The 16,824-nt window shown below is 51.8% G+C and overlaps 1 protein-coding gene across 2 annotated transcripts in view; it reads right to left on the reverse strand.

The window, feature by feature from the left end:
• The window catches only part of RRBP1 (ribosome binding protein 1), a 59,746-nt gene extending 44,852 nt beyond the window's left edge, over window positions 1-14,894 (reverse strand). Inside the window, exon 1 of one of the 2 annotated variants that reach the window (XM_081255317.1) lies at window positions 14,635-14,892. The gene's annotated coding sequence lies outside the window, so the exon portion shown is untranslated. Of the gene's footprint in view, window positions 1-14,634 lie in introns of both variants that reach the window. The other variant, XM_081255318.1, reaches the window with a different exon arrangement.
• Window positions 14,895-16,824: the final 1,930 nt, after the last annotated feature.

A 16,824-nucleotide genomic window follows, 5' to 3' on the forward strand; every position in this document is an offset into this window, starting at 1 on the left:
TTGTGGCCTCTCCCGTTGTGGAGCACAGGCTCCAGACGCGCAGGCTCAGCGGCCATGGCTCACGGGCCCAGCTGCTCCACAGCACGTGGGATCTTCCTGGACCGGGGCACAAACCCGTGTCCCCTGCATCGGCAGGCGGATTCCCAACCACTGCACCACCAGGGAAGCCCCTAAAGTGATCCTCTTTATCCCTAATAATGATCTTTTTTCCACTTCATTCCAATTGTATGTCTGATTTGACATGAATACACTACCATGTGTAAAATAGACAGCTAGTGGGAACCTGCTGCATAGCACAGGGAGCTCAGCTCGGTGCTCTGTGATGACCTAGATGGATGGGATGGGGGGGGCATATGTATACATATAGCTGATTCACTTCGTTGTACGGCAGAAACTAACACAACATTGTAAGGCAATTATACTCCAGTTAAAAAAAAAAGTTACGCCAACTTTTGGGGGGTTAATATTGGCCTAGAATCATTTTCTGTTCTCCACATGCAACCTTTCTGGGTTCATATGTTTTAAGTGGAGCTCTTAAAAATAGCATATAGCTGGATTTTATTTTCAGACCAGCATGGCAATTTGTTTTTTTAACTGGTACGGTTAGTTCACCAACATCTACTGTGATTGCCTATGTATCTGGACTCATTTATACCCTTGTTTTTTACTCCTATTTACAATACTTTTTCTTTGCTTATTCCCATTTTATCTGTTTGTTTGTTTGCATTCCACTGGACATCTTTTCTTCTGTGTTTGAAAGTTACACTTTTCTGTTCTTGTGTGTGTCTGTGTGCAAGCGCTCTTTTAAAAAACTGTAATTAAAATGTCTTTTCCCCTTACGTTCTCCTAACATACACACCTGACACTTCCCAGGAGCCTTGGTGCTCCACCCGCTTCTCTCTCACACATACCTGGGTGACCTGCGGGTGCTTGGAGTTCCAGACACTCGTGTTAAATTACCCAAATGGTTCCCAATCTGTTGCTGGCCACTGCTTCGTCCACCTCATGCCTTCTTTTGAGTCTCCCCAAAGTACATCCTCGACTACTTGTTTCAGCAAGAATCTCCTCTTGATAAACATCCTCAGTCCTCACAGCCCCGGAAGGATTTCTTTCCTTCACCCTCGCTCTTCATGAATGGATTAACTGGGTACAGAATTCCGTGCTGACAGTTATTTTCTCTCACCACTCTGAAGATATTATTTTATCTGTCTTCTGGCTTTTTTGGTTGGCAGCCATGGTAGGGTGTGTGCCTACTATGGAAAAACATGTTGTTGAGCTGTCATTCCTTTGTAATACCTTTTAAAAATACCTCCCCACTTTTAAGATCCATCTTTGGGGTTCTAAGCCTTTACCAGTGCCTTGAGATGTGTATTTATTTTTATTATCTTAGGCTCACTGTGCTTTCTCATGTTTTTCACCAGTCCTGGAAAGCCCTTGGCCACTTAGTTCTTTTGAGATTTCCTTGCTCCTGTTTCTTGGTGGTAGAAGTCCTAACTAGACCTCAATCTCTCTGTGCTACCACTCAGACATATGTTCCACTTCGCCAATTGTCTCTTCAGTTGAATCTAACCAGCTCTATAATCAGTCCTTTGAGTTATTCTATTTTTTTTCAAGTTTGCCTTGTTTTTTCCCGGAGTTATTTTTTCCCATTAATGTTTTCCATTACCTACTTTTATACCTCTGACAGTGACTCTGGCAGGACTTTATTAAGTTGCAACCCTGTCCGGGCTGAATTTCAGGCTTGTCTCTAAAGAGCTATTTTATCTTTGCTTCAACGAGGCCTTCAGAGAAGGCAGCAGGTAAGGACACATTTTTTTCTTTCTTTTTTTTTTTTTTTGCGGTACGCGGGCCTCTCACTGTTGTGGCCTCTCCCGTTGCGGAGCACAGGCTCCGGACGCGCAGCCACGGCTCACGGGCCCAGCCGCTCCACGGCACGTGGGATCCTCCCGGACCGGGGCATGAACCCGCGTCCCCTCCATCGGCAGGCGGACTCTCAATCACTGTGCCACCAGGGAAGCCCAGGACACATTTTCAGATGCAGCAGCTCCTGTTAAATATTCCTAGGAGACTCTGCCTCCCCCGCCTCAGGACAAAACAGATAAGCTCCTATGCCATCTCCCCTGGCCACTAGTCTGGCCCTTCGGTGCAGGTGTTACATGGGAGTGTGAGTGGGGTTCCCACTCCCCCCACCCAGCTCCCACCTGGACATAAAAACCAAAGACCCAAGACCCAGACTTTGGAAGACTACGCCACACCCACACTGCAGGGTCAGCTCACTTCTGGACCCAGACAGTCCCCGCCCTTGGCATACGGGATTTGGTAATCTCTTTTACTACCTTGTAAACTCAGCTATGCTTTTTAGAGAATGCTTATTAGCTCCACCTAACATTTCTAAATGTTTATAGAGAAGAGAGTTTTCAGGTCATCTCACCTAAAATTTTAAGTGTGACCTCTAATTCTTCTCTCTTTTTCTTTTTTTTTTTTAACCTAAAACTAAGAGAAAATCTGGTAACTAAAAGATATAACTGACTTCCTACTTCAAAGAAACAATGCCATTCATTTTAAAGAAAGATAAAACACTAAAAATAGAAATGTATCCTATTCTAAGCCTTGGCTTATTCATCGACCACTTCAGATTCAATTGCTTTGCTAAGGAAAAAAAACAAAGCATTGACATGTTTTTGCGTTTCTCTAATATAACAGTCTTTGGAAAAGTAGGTACTTGAATGGACCTAAATCTTCTGAGCGCTTACGAGGAGCCTACAGGGCTCACTACACGCCCCTGAGGTAGGGGTCAGGAATCCTGAGTCCTCAAATCGCCCACGAGCAGTTCAGATGTGCAGAGTTCTTCCTGCAGTGGACATGAAGCTCCCAGGAAGCAGGATCAGTGGTCTCCCCACCGTGTCCAATCAAACCTCAGCACATCCATGCTCCAAGCGTCTGCTGTGTGAAGGCGCCACTAAATACCAATCAGGCAGGGGCCACTCATTTACACGGTCACATGGTTATGAGAACCACCTTGAAACAGAAAAGCACAGGCATCCTGGTGGAGGAAGAGAACACACACTGTGGGGTCTCACACGCTTTGGGAAAGAGTTATTTTCTTCTTGGTTTTTTTGTTTTTACACTATTGCAAATGAGGTCTCTCTTAAGTTTCATTTTCTGTTTGTTGCTGGTAATACTGACATGTAATTGATTTCTGTAGGGTGGTTCCCCCCTACCCACAGCAACCTTGCCTAATTCTACTAACACTTTCTTCCCAATCTTTCTGTCTTCCGCTTCACTCCTCTTGAATTTCTGCACAGGGCAGGACCGCCAACACCGTGCTCAAGAGAAGGTGTGTCAGCTGGCATCCTGTTCTTCCTGATCTCAAAGCAAAACTTTTAGGCGTCTTGCTATGCAGTGTGATGTTTGCTGTAGACTTTCCTGTAGGTGTCCCTTCATCAGGTTCTTGGTTCTCTTCTTAGCTTAGTGTTGTTAAGTTATATGTTCCCAGAAATTCACTGTTAAAACTTGCAAAATTATCACCATGTTGAGATAAAAAAAGAAGGCTCATACATACAATGTGTGGTAGAGCCCCCTCCTCTGGTGGTTAATAAACACCCATGACACTGCTTTGTTTTTATTTATTAGCACATGTTGTTCATGATAACCACTCATCTTTTTAATTTCACCACATCTGTAGTGAAGTCCCATTTTACACTCGATATTATTTGTGCCTTTTTCTTTACCAATTTTGCTTGATATTTGTCAACATTATTCATCTTTTGTAAGAATGAACTTCTCCACTGTATATTTACTTGTTTTCTGTTTCATTAATCCCTTCTCATTGTCACTTCCTTCTGAGTGGTTTATTTTGACTTTGTCACTTCTGGAGACAGATGCTTACTTAGCTCATTAATTTTCATCTTCTTTCGTAATATATGTATTTAAAGTTATCAATTTCCCTATAAATAATATTTTAGCTACATCCTACAAGTTTTGATGTGTAGTATCTTCATCATTCATTTCAAAACATTTTCTATTTTCCTTTTTTTTTGACCTACAAATACATGCTAGAAGTGTTTTATTTTAATATACACACACATGGAGATTCTCTATTTATCTTTTTATTCATATTTCTAGTTTAACTGACCTCTGGTCGGACTACCTGCTCTACATAATTTCAATCCTTTCATTTGCTGAGATTGACTTTAAGGCCCTGGATACAGCCAATCTTTGAAAATTCTGAAGTCAAATATGTATTAGCTGGCTACAGTGTTTTGTTGTATTTATACAGAGTCATAGATCACATTCCTAATTTTGTTCAAAGTTCTAATCCTTAGTGATTTTTGTCTGCTTAGCTGTCAATTACTGAGAGGATATTGTACAATTCTCTACTCTGCTTATACATTTGACCATTTCCTGTAGTTCTGTCAATTTTTGTTTTATATATTCTTTCATTTTCACCCTGTCTCTTGTAAACACGAGTTGGATTTTTATTTTTTTTTATTTTTTTATTTTTTTTTAAATTTTTATTTATTTATTTATGGCTGTGTTGGCTCTTCGTTTCTGTGCGAAGGCTTTCTCTAGTTGCGGCAAGTGGGGGCCACTCCTCATCGCGGTGCACGGGCCTCTCACTATCGCGGCCTCGGGCCTCTCACTCGGGCCTCTCGTTGCGGAGCACAGGCTCCAGACGCACAGGCTCAGTATTTGTGGCTCACGGGGCTAGTTGCTCCGCGGCATGTGGGATCTTCCCAGACCAGGGCTCGAACCCCTGTCCCCTGCATTGGCAGGCAGATTCTCAACCACTGCGCCACCAGGGAAGCCCCTCGAGTTGGATTTTTAAAATCCAGTAAGATATCTTTAGATTTTAACTGGAGTATTTAGTCAAGTTACAATTTAAAATTTTTTTTTCTTTTTTTAATTTATTTGGTTGCACCGGGTCTTAGTTGCGGCAGGTGGGATCCTTAGCTGTGGCCTGCGAACTCTTGCAGCATGCAGGTGGGATCTAGTTCCCTGACCAGGGATTGAACCCAGGCCCCCTGCATTGGGAGCACGGAGTCTTAACCACTTCGCCATGAGCTAAGTCCCCAATTTACATTTTAAATGCTGATATAGTTGAGTTTAACTCTATAATCTTATTTTGTGTTATTTCCCCACCTGTCCTGGAGTTCTTTTTGCCTCCTTTCTTATCTCTTTTTGGATTGCTTTTAAGTCACCCCATTTTTTCCCCTCTACTATTGCAGAATACAGTTTCTATTCTTTAGTGACAACCTTTAAAACACAATAATATGTGAGGTTCGCAAAGTGCAAAATTAAACAAAACTTTACTCCCTCTGCTAATTCTAACACCCCCCTAAACTCAGGTGTTATTAACCATATCCTTTTTCCAGTGCCCCCCCAAACATTATTATTATTCTTTCACGTTTGTTTAGAGTTGCCCAAATGTTCCCACCTTCTTCATTCTTCTTTCCGTTTGGCACTATTTTCCTTCCAAGAACATCCTGGAGAGTTTCCTTTAGCCAAGATGTCACTAATTAATGGTCTTGGTTTTTGCCTTAAAAGTTACCTTCATTTCACCCTCACTCTGGAATTTTTTCCTTTGGTTGCTGTAGCACTACACTTTATACATGTGGGTGTTTTTTCCTTGTTTGGATGGGTGTCTCCTCCATTCTGTACAATTCTCAGTCATTATTTCGTCCAACACGGGCTCTGGCACACCACCTCTTCTCCCTGATTCTCAGTTGGTCTTACAAGTTACTGTCCTATTTGGTTCTAAAGTGAAATCTGTACATTCTGCTCTATCTTCCAGTTCAATCACGCACTTCAATCTGTTGGGTTTTTAACTATAGTGGTTGAGCTGCCCATGGCTAGAAACTGCACCTGATTCCTTTATCAAATTTGTTAGGTCACTTAACAGTTTCCTTTCTTTGTAGGTATTTTCCACCTTGTCTATTACTTTAAGCACTTAAAAGAAGTGCTTTTAAACACTGTGTCAACCACTCACTGTCTGTTTTCACAGACGTTCCTGCTGGTCCTCATTCACTGAATGCCTGGCATTCTGTGTTTGGTTATTCTCAACCAGGGATGCTTGTTTGCCTTGAAAATTACACGTGGGGATTCTCTGAGCTGAGGATAAAGGCGCAGTCCTTCAAAGACCTGCTTGTTTGTGGACTGGCCGTGGAGCACTCTCTACAAAGAATCAGAATTGGCTTGAAAATGTCCTACCACTGAGGTCACAGGATCTGCATGAAGGACAACACCTCAGGAGGGGACGGGCTTACTTCTGACTCACCTTCACCCTGGAGGTGCAGGAGTCCTCGGTGGGCACAGCTTCCATCATCCTGCCCACCTTGGTTTCTGCCCCCTGCACCCAGAGGTGCCATCAGAACTCACAGTTTGCCCAGCTCACCGAATGCCCTCAGGACTGTGCTCACCATCCAGGGTTATTCTTTGCACTGAGACTCTGGTGTCCTCACTACCTTCCTCAGGATCTTCCAAGCCATTCAGTGCTTTCCACAGGTGTTGTTTTCATCTGTTCTGTAGCACTTGCCCCACCCGAGTGAGAAGACTGGTCCAGCCCACCAGTCCACCCTGTCACCGGAACACAGCCCGCCCTTACTTCTTCAAGCTACTGACATTTGGCACCACAGCCACTCGTGGCCAAACCAAATCCCAGCCAGGCAAGCTCTTAAAAGGAAAGAGGTCATTCCTGCGATGTGACCGGAGGGCTGCCGTGTAGGGTGACTCCCAGATCCAAGCTTGGATGCACATCTGTCCCAGGAGGAGGGGAGCCTGCCCGGTGCCCTTGCCTCCCGGCCCTGGGCTCTAAGCAGGGTCCCGGCAGGTGGGCAGAGGCTTAGGCGAGTGACCTCTGGTACCCAACGGCCGGCTCCTTTGTTTTGAAGAAATCCACTTAACACTCCAACAGTCACTAGGTCTACCTTGTTGGAACCGGGGTGAGGTGGGGGGTCTGATGAAGAATCTCCCCGCAGATCAAAGCTCTGTGAGCCCTCTCTCATGTACTGTGAGGGGCTGCCTTTCTGCTTGGACAGCATCTGCTCACCGGCAGTAAAACCTGACCCTTTTCCGCAAGCCCTATGCAAAGGCTCATCTTTGATGAACCATCTCCAGGACACGGGGAGGGCAGCACGAGGGGGTGCTGCTTATCAGTAGCAGTGGTAACTCAGCTTCACCCCGGTTCCTTGCTGAAGTCATGTTCCAAGATCCTAGGCTGCTGGTGGGAGTACAAATGAGGACCAGCGCTCTGGGGAGTCCGCACTGTTGTCCACAGCTGAGCATACGCCTCCCGTGGCCACAGCCCCACGCCTGGGAACAGACCCAGTGGAAAAGTGGACACGCGGTCGCCAAAGTCAGGGGCAAGACTGTATTTTACAGTATCGTGTAATTTAGAGTACATCAAAACAGAAGCCCCAGAGGGGAAACTATCCAAGTGCCCCTGCACAGTGATGTGCAGAGTATATACAATAGGGGGATGAACTACAATAGCCCAAGACCACGGATGGACCTCATGCTCACACGTAACGTTGAATGGGAGGCCACGATGAGCACAGGCCGTGTGTCCACTTGCCCCGAGTTCACGCGCAGGTGGGAGGGACCTGTGAGCTACAAGTCAGGGGTGTGGTTACCCCCGGGCATGGGCAGCAACCCGAGGGGCACGAAATGAGCTGCTGGGGGACAATGTTTCTTGGCTGGCTGGTCACACGGGGCACTGCTCCGTGAGCTGTAGACGGGACAGTGCAGTTTTCTATATTTGTTCTACTTTAGTAAAGAGTTAAAATATGTATATACACACATGCCAACTTTGGTAGGAAAATGAACCCACACAGCTCTCAAAGGAGGAGCATCTCTGATGCCAGGCGGGTCTGTCACGGCACGTACACCCCTGCCACCCTCAGGCCCCTCACGTGCGCTCACCACGCAGCTCCCAAGAGAGGGGAAGTGGGGACCAAGGTCACGGTGGGCACCGCCTCCAAGCCCCACAGACCTCGCTGTCCCCGCGGCTTCCGAAACCAGACTGTTCAGAACAAACCTCAGGGCTTCCCTCTGAGGTTGGAGGCGACAACACAGGCTGCAGTGGCCACAGCTCAGCCGTGGCTAAAGGCCCGTCCATGCCCCTAACGACATGTCACTAACGAGGCCGCTGTTGATGGTGTCGTCACCACTCACTCTTGCACACTGACCCCCTTCCCCGAGTCACTGCAGTTACTACGAAATTCCCCAACTACGATGATCTAGAACTCACCAAGAAATGAAAACGTGTTCAACAGAAATAAAGCTGCATCTAATTCCTATGTAGGAGGAGCCTTAATTAAAAAGGAAATAGTTTTTGCTACAGCTGAGTTGTACATTTTAACCACTGAATGAAAAGTTCCAACAGAACATACTGCCTGGGCTGAGGGCCAGAACCCGGTCTCTCACGCTTCTGCGTGAAATGCGTAGGCCAGATCCTCCCGTCAGGAGGGGCCAGGAATCTATGATCTACTTTTCCATTTCTTTGCCTAAAAGCAAAGGCAGGCAGACAGGTGGCAACGAGGGATGTGGGCTCGGCCTGGAAGGGGCTGTGACCAGCCAGCCTGCCTGGCTCCAGTATCCCACACCTGCCCAGCGTCCACGCCCAGTCCTCGAGGAAACGCCATCTGGGAGGCGGGAGGTTCACCTCATCCAGCCCTCTTAGTCCAACAAAGTCTGACTAAAAGAAGGGAGAATGGAATGCCAACTACCAGAAAAGAATTTCCCCTCCTACCACGAAGGAACACTCTTGCTCACGAAACACAAAACCCACCTCTTTTCAGAGGCAGTGCACTGTTCAAACCAAAAATAACGTTTTGTTTCCTGGTGAGGGCGGCGTCACCGATACGCTTGGCTGCTCTGCAAACCCATCTAGCTCATCAGCTCCGCCGGGAAATCAAGGATGCTTGCTGCGAATTCTCCTCCTAGAACCAGCGCAGGCACCTGGGAAGGGCCCGGTCTGGTGAGGCCCCCGCGAGGGTGACGGTCAGCGGGGAACAGGCAGTGCTGAGACCAATCTAACCGGCCATGAGTGTGCCGGAAGGGCACCTGGGAGAGAGCGAACGCCCAAGCCTTCTGCCAAGGGTCACTTCAGAGACTTGGCTTCTGCTGGCGGAGCAGGATGGGCCACATGTGGCAGCACTGCCATGAGTGTGACGGTCAGTCTCCCAACTGGAGCCAGGCTGGGGGGAATCCAAAAGCCACTTGGCTTTGGAATATGTTTTTTATGTTTATATTTGATGCTCTAGGAATCCAGGCTACTTGAGGCTAAATGATAAGGTACTCACCGAATACAGGCACTAGAAAATCACCTGTTAGCTCGGCAAAGATGGGCACCTACTGTGTGCCACTGTCCAGACACTAGGGACACCTCGGGGCAACAGGGTGGCCACATCCCTGCACTGGGAGAGCTTACAATCCAGTGTCAGAAATGACAAAGTCAGTCACACATGTGACACATGAGGTGGTCATAATGAAAACAAAGCCACGCACAGAAGTGGGACAGGGGTCACCGGGCCTGTCACTTTAAATAGGGTGGTCAGGGAGGTCACAATGCACAGACCTGAGGATGGTGGGGGAGCAAGCCACGTGGCCCTCTGGGAAAAAGCTCCCCAGGGAGAGCAAGAGCATGTACAAAGGCCCTGCGGCAGAAGGGCCTGCCCGGGAAACAGAGGGAGGCTAGTGTGACCAGAGCAGGGGGTGGGGGTGGGGGTGGGGGTGGCAGCAGTGAAGCCTGAGGGAAAAGCGGGGCCTTGGAGGCCACTGGACAGACTCTGGCCAAGGAGGGTCCTGAACACAGGGTGACACGATCTGCTCTGGGAACAGACGAGAAGGCAGGGGGTGAGGGCAAAAGCAGGCAGACCACTTCAGACCTAGTGAAATAACCCGGGGGATGAGGGGTCTGCAACAGGCTGGCACCAGGGGATGCGGTGAGAGTGGATGGAGCTGATAGGTTTGCCGTCATAAAGGATACAAGTGTGAGAAGGCATGGAGTGAAGGATAAACCACGATGTGTGGCCTGAAAGATGGAGCCAACTGGCCTGGTTTCATATTACACGAGGAGGAAACTGAAGCCAAGGGAGAACAGTCACATCCAAGGTCACACCACTGACTCTAGGGACTAGAACCCAGACCAGTGCTCCCCCCGCTGCCCCAAGCTACAGCCAGTGGGGGACGCTGGTGACTACTCAGGTCACATGTGGACGCCCTCCGACTCCTCTTTGCTCTCAGATGCTGGGGTAGACAGTGTCCCTCGGGGACCACCAGCACCCAAGCACGTACTGTGAGTGAGCCTGGGAGGAGAGCACAGCCCCTGCCCAGGGAAGACAACCACAGTCCACGGCTGCCACCCGAGAAAGCAGAACTGGTGTGCCCAGAAACTCCCACTTTCCCCAAGAGAAGCCCCAAATCTAGATTTTAACAACAACAACTTCTCCAATTTTAAAAGGTGGCTTAGTTCTTTAGCAACCCGGGCCTGAACAAACCTCACGTGCCAGCCAAGTTCCATCCACGCAGGGCTCCAGCTGGGAACCAGTCTCAAGACAACCTGAAACACACCTGGTTCACTCACACCTCAACCAGGGTCAGGGCACAGAATTAAAGCTTTGGGTCTAAGATGGTCTTCTATTCCAACTTTGGAGCCAGCAGATGATATTCACTATCACTATAAATAGCTGATCACCTCCGGCACAACCTTAGGGGCCTCCTGTCTGACCAACAAGAAAGTAGCTGTCTATCAATCTGGGTTCTTTGTTAACTGGTTTGACGTTACTCTACACAACGTACTAAGATGAGGCCACTAGTACAGCCAAGAATTCAGAAATTCTCCCCAAATACTATCCAGTGATCCTTTCAAAGTTCTATGGAATATAACAAAGCCCTGCAAACAGTCAGGAAACAACTGCTGCCAGCCAAACAGGAAAACGCCTGGACCCTGGACAGTGTAAGGTTAGGAGACCGGCAGCTGTTCCAGCCTTGCCAAAATAATCAAACGTAGAAATTACAGAACTTTCTTTATAAATTAAAGTTGCCCTGCGTTGCTAGGCAGGTGGGAGATGCATGTCATTTACGGCTCTTAAAGGAAACACGCTACATGTGTCTCGCCTTCAGTCGTGGGAGTCGGCCTGCCTGTTTCAGGAGACTCATCAGAACTTGTGTGCCTGAGAAAACAGCCTCCTACTAAGTCCCCAGGTTAATTTTCCATAATGCTAAGTGGCCCTCTTGCCCAGGCTCTCTCACTTAGATGTAAATATTTACTTTCCCTACAAGCCATATGTTTTCTGCCCAATACCTATTTTCCGTGTCTGTTGCATTTGACCACTTTGATGCCCTTGGTGTTAGGTAAGAAGCTCTCCAGGGCAGGACCACTGTCTGTGCTGCACCCCTGCTCCCCCGCCTTCTTTCCCTTAACATGCAGTTTATAATGCACACCAAGAGTCAGGAACAACTGCTTTCTACAGGTGACATCTTATTAGGTGGAAGCGCATGAACTGCCACTACTTTAATTTTATTTAACTTTAATTAAGTTGAAACACCTCCGTGTGGCTACTGGACAACACAGTTCTAGATGGAGTGTCTTCAGACACGAACGGGGTTCGTTTGTGGTGTCTGAAGGCCTGGCACACAGGAGACGCTTGACAAAGACGTGAAATGGAAGCACTGTCTTGGTACTGCCACACCCCACACTGACTCCCCGCCTTCGTTTCCATCTTCCAATTCCAGGTGTTCCCTGGGGTACTTACTGTCCCAACGAGTGTGGAATTATACGGCCTGTAGGTGTTGGTGAACATTCAGAAGGCCGTGCCCACATCGCCCAGCAGCTGGGCAACAGGAACTGACCTGCTGGGTCTCTACGTTCTCATTCACAGGATGGGAACAACCACATCTACGCTATGGAATCGGGCTGCTGTGAGGCCGAGATGTACACCAAAGCTGTGAATCTGACTCTAAACAGTAAACCTTAAAAATCAAGTTGGGCTGAGCTTCAGTTGCCCAATGAGACAGCTGGAGAAAATGTAACAGGTGTGCTGGTCTACCTCGTTTCATCCGCAATTATTGTGTTCTGGGCCAGGCCTTAACCATCGCCGGGCCAGGACGTACAGGTGGACAGCACTGTCTCCACCATCATCATTCTCACTGACCATATTTTTTCTCCCCAAACAAGATTTTAGCACAGAAAAAATCTGGATTCTCGAAAGAACGGTTGACTCCCTGCCTATATGTCACTCACCTCCTCATTACAACTCCTTGGGATAGAAGAACAAGTAAGAAACGTCTGGGGTCCTGACATTTTTAAAAGGCGTCCCTGCTACATAATAAACCAGTATGCCAGTCAAATGGTTCGCATTCAGCCACTTCCGTGGAATTTGGTGCTGGATCGTCACTACAGCCTACTGACTTAGGGCTCGTTTCAGCAAAGAGCGTAATTGCTCAAATGGGACTCAGTGGCTTGGGATTTATTTAAAGTTCTCCCATCACCAAAAACTATTCATGCACCAAGGTACCAAACTAACTTCTTAATCTCTGTAGAGATGTTCAGAGGCCGACTCCTAACTGTGAAAGTGAAGAGTTTTGATCCAGCACAGTGCCTGCGGCTCGACTCCCTGGCGGCTGTTTCCAGTCCCCGAGACGCCTTTCTCTCCCTATCTGGCCACCCACCCCACCACGCTGCAGCTCAACGGGTCCAGAAGCCCTGAACGTGCAAGCCCTGCTCCGCCTCCTGCCTCCAGCTTTCCTCCTTCGCTTCACCAGAGAGGGGAGTGGCATCTCCAGGCCCTCAGAACCGGAAGCTTCTTTCTGGAAGGGAAACAAGTTGGCAGCCCACAGTGGGACTGACCTTTGGAGGGTTCATAAAGGAACAGAGACGTCACCACAGCCCGCTGCGGGATCACCGAGCCTTCTCTGGGGTTGGATCAGGGGCAAGTCAAGACGGCCAAGCACAGAGGAAAGCATAGGGGGAGGCAGAGTGCTTCCCAGCCTCGCGGGAACAGCCAAAGCTCTGAAGAGACCTCCTCCCCAAAGTCCAGAAAACGCCACGCAGACGCCCCCGCTCTGAAGGTTCCAGCACACCAGGCAAACAGTGACCTGCGAGGCTCCCAAGAGCCTGCAAAGTTTCATTTTCTAGATGCTTCCTAGACTCTGCTGACCTCTGACCTCCAGGAGTTATTGCCAAACTTCCTTCTGCTGGCACAAGGTCCCACGGTTTCCCAGCACTTACCTGGGAGGCTGCCCGACCCTACAGTGAGTGGGTGGTTCTATCTCCAGGCTACAGATAAGGAAACCCGGGTTCAGAGAGGTTAAGCACCCTGAGCAGAGGGTCTGCAGCGTGGCAGGGGTGGGATCCAGACGACAGGACGTGGCAAGGCTGCATCCGCAGCGGGCGGGCCGGAGCCAAACCCAGACCCCACCTCCCTCCCGGCCCGAACACCCTAGAAACTCATGCAAAAACAGTAACAGTCAACACCTGTGGACTACTCCCTACACATGCTGGGTCTTCACGGTTCTCTCTCCGGCAGCCCGGCTGTTCCGACGTGGAAGCGGACCCCGGAGTGAAACAGCCTGGCCGACTCCCCACGGTGCCGGCTTTTGGAAGCCCACCCCTTAGCCATGACCACCCGAGCTACCGTTTGTGATCTGCAATGTGGGGAGGGTTCCCCGAGGCTTCCCAGATGCTACCCAGGGAAGCGCGGACCCCAGCCCGCCCTCCCCTGCCCGGCGCCAGGCCGGGAGCCCGGGACCCGGGGCGGGAGCCAGGCGGGGTGCCAGCGCGCTTGACGGCCGGGCCGGAGGTGCCACTTCCGCCGGCCTGGCACTGCTGGCCCATTCATCGTCCCCCCGCCGGGCGCCCTCGCACCGGGTCCGCGCGGCCGGCCGGGCAAACAGCGCCCCCGGCCCCGCCGCCAGGGGGAGCAGGGAGCCGCCTCCCGCACTCCGGGAAGTTGCCACCGCGGCCGCCGGGCGTCCGGACCCGGACGGTCCGGGTCCCCGCACGGCGGCCCCCGCGGCCCCGAATCCGGCCCGCCCCGTCGGCGCCGCCCGGCCCCGCCGCGCCCCCGGCCACAGCCTCAGGCGGGCGCGCTCGGCCCGGGCCCCCATTCAATCCCGCCCCCTCCCCCGCCGGCCCCCGCCGCCTTCCGCCCGCACCCACCCCCCCAGCCCGGACTCCAGCCCGGCAACGTCATCCAGCCGCTTCCCGAAGCTTAACCCCTTCCTCCGCCAGCTGTGCGCCGCCCCGCCCCGCCGCCAACTTTCTTCGCCCAACTTCGGAGCGCGCCGGCCGGCCCGACGGCCCGGCTGGGAAGCACAGAGAGAGGTGGCGGGGGGCGGCCACGTCGCGCCGCGGGGCCGCCGCAGGTCCCGCAGACGGCGAGGGCGTGGGGTCCACACCTCGGGCACGCTCAGCCAACGCCCCTGCACCGGGTTCGGCCCGGCACACGCCCCCGGGGCCTGCCCGGACCCCCAGGGTCCGCCGCCGCGGCGACAGCCGGGGGCGCCGCCGGGGGAGGGGCCACCAGGGAGACGTGTCACTCCCGGTGCGGCCCGCCCGGCCCGGCCCCGGCGCCCCGACGGCCCGGCCCGCGCGCCGCCGCCGCCGCTGCAGGGCCCGGCCAAGTTTCTTACCTGCAGCCGGAGACGCGGGAGGGAGAGCGAGAGGGCAGGAGACGCCGCCGCCGCCGAACCGGGAGAGAGGAGCCGGCCGAGCCTCCGCCGAGAAGCCGCCCCCGAGCAACTGCAGGCGTCGCGACCCCGACGCCACCCGCCCCGTCCGCCGTCCGCTCCGGCCGCTCGCTGGCTGCGTGCGCGCGTGTGGAGTCGTGGCACTTTCTGCCTCGGAGCTGGCAAACGGCCCCCTCCGCCGGGATCGCCGCCTCCTGCCTTCCCCACCCGGGCCAGCCATTCATCGAGCCGCCTCTCCCCATTGGCCCGTGCCCCGCCACTCCGCCGGCCGCTGACCAGTCAGAGCGCGGGCGGCCGAGCCGCGGCGGCGGCCATTGGGCGGAGAGGCGGGTCTCCGCTTCGGCCAATGGGAGAGGGGAGGAGCTGCGGGGAGCCTCGGGGGCGGGGCCGGGGAGGGGCGGAGCCGCGCGGCGCGGCCCTCGGCCCTGCGCGGGGGCGGGGCGGGGCCGGAACGCGCGGCCGAACGGGGGAGGGGGCGCCGGCCGGCCCCGCCCACCCCGGGCCAGCGACCCTGCTTGCCGGCGCTGGTTCCGGGAAGGCTGCGGCCCGGCGGGCCGCGAAGGTTCGAATCCCAGCGGCGCCGCGCCTGCGCCCCTGGCCCCTCAGGGCTGAGATGGCGGTGGGTGTCACCCTGAGCAGGGTTGCGCAACATGCGAACAGTAGGGAGAAATGCTTCGTTTAAAACCAACTGACTTCCCCTGCAGCAGCGCCCCCTCCGGGCCCTAGATGTGAGGACAAGTTATGCTGGGGGTCAGTCCAGAGAGGGCACGTCACTATCTTCAAAGAGATTGCAATCAGCACCAGAAAGAATTTTCTTGAGTAAACTGGGGCGGAAAGGCCAGACGGTGCAGGAGGAATGGAGGGTGGACGTCATTTACACCCATTTTTAGGGAGGTTACAACTGAGGCACCGTCCAAACCTCAACTGGCAGCAGGGCAATGACTGCAGTTGACCTTCCGGCATTTTACTCTGCAATGGGATGGGTGAGAGGGTCTGACCCACATAAACTCACCCACTTAGCAGAAAACTGAGCAAACGGTGCTTCATGACAGGACTTCCTTCCCGACCCCTACTCCACCACTCCCATATAACCTAGCACTCTCTCTTCATAACCAAATAAGTCTTTCAATTAAGATAATTTTAGGCCTGGTTTTTAACCATTATATCAGTGTCTCTTAAAGCTAACTCTTTGAACTTGAGTCAAAGCCAGTTTCTTTGAAATTAAGGTTTCTGGGAGGCCAAAAGGGCTGCTGCAGGCTGATCTGCCCTGTACCACTTCCCCCACCCCCGTGGCTGCAGAATCCTGTTCCTAATAGCTGTTTCTTGGACAGTTTCACATACCCCCTCCCTCTTTGTCACTGGTACCGTACAAGTCGCTAGATGTGGAAATACAAGCCATCATGAGGGAATAAAGAGGGGCTGGGTTGAAATTAAACCGTTCATTCATATTTTTAATCTCAGCAGTTCCCTAGCATATTAATGATTAATCCGCGGGAATTAACCTGGATTAGCTTTCCACACTCAGTCTTTTCCCAGTGGTGAGCCCCGGCTTGACATAAAAGTCAAGAATCCCAGCTTCTTGCTGGCATATGCTACCAACTAGTTCTAATTGGCCGTGGGTAAACCAGTTAGCCTCTCTGAACATGGATGTACTCTTTTAGGACAATTGCTCCCCTCTCTGGGTTTTGGAGAGTCATTCTTCCATCCCCCCATCCATCCCATCCATCCATCCCCCCATCCATCCCATCCATCCATCCACCCATCCATCCACCCACCCATCCACCCATCCACCCATCCACCCATCCATCCCATCCATCCCCCATCCATCCCATCCATCCACCCATCCACCCACCCATCCACCCATCCACCCATCCATCCCATCCATCCACCCATCCATCCCATCCATCCACGCATCTATCCACCCATCCACCCATCCATCCCATCCATCCACCCATCTATCCCATCCATCCACCCATCCATTCACCCATCCATCCCATCCATCCACCCATCCATCCCATCCATTCACCCATCCATCCCATCCATCCATCCATCCACCCATCCACCCATCCATCCCATCCATCCACCCATCCATCCATTCATTGGTGTCTGTGGAGTGCCCGGAAATCACTACAG

This window comes from Mesoplodon bidens (genome assembly GCF_964165515.1).
Source record: "Mesoplodon bidens genome assembly, chromosome: 15".
Classification (NCBI taxonomy): Eukaryota; Metazoa; Chordata; class Mammalia; order Artiodactyla; family Ziphiidae; genus Mesoplodon; species Mesoplodon bidens.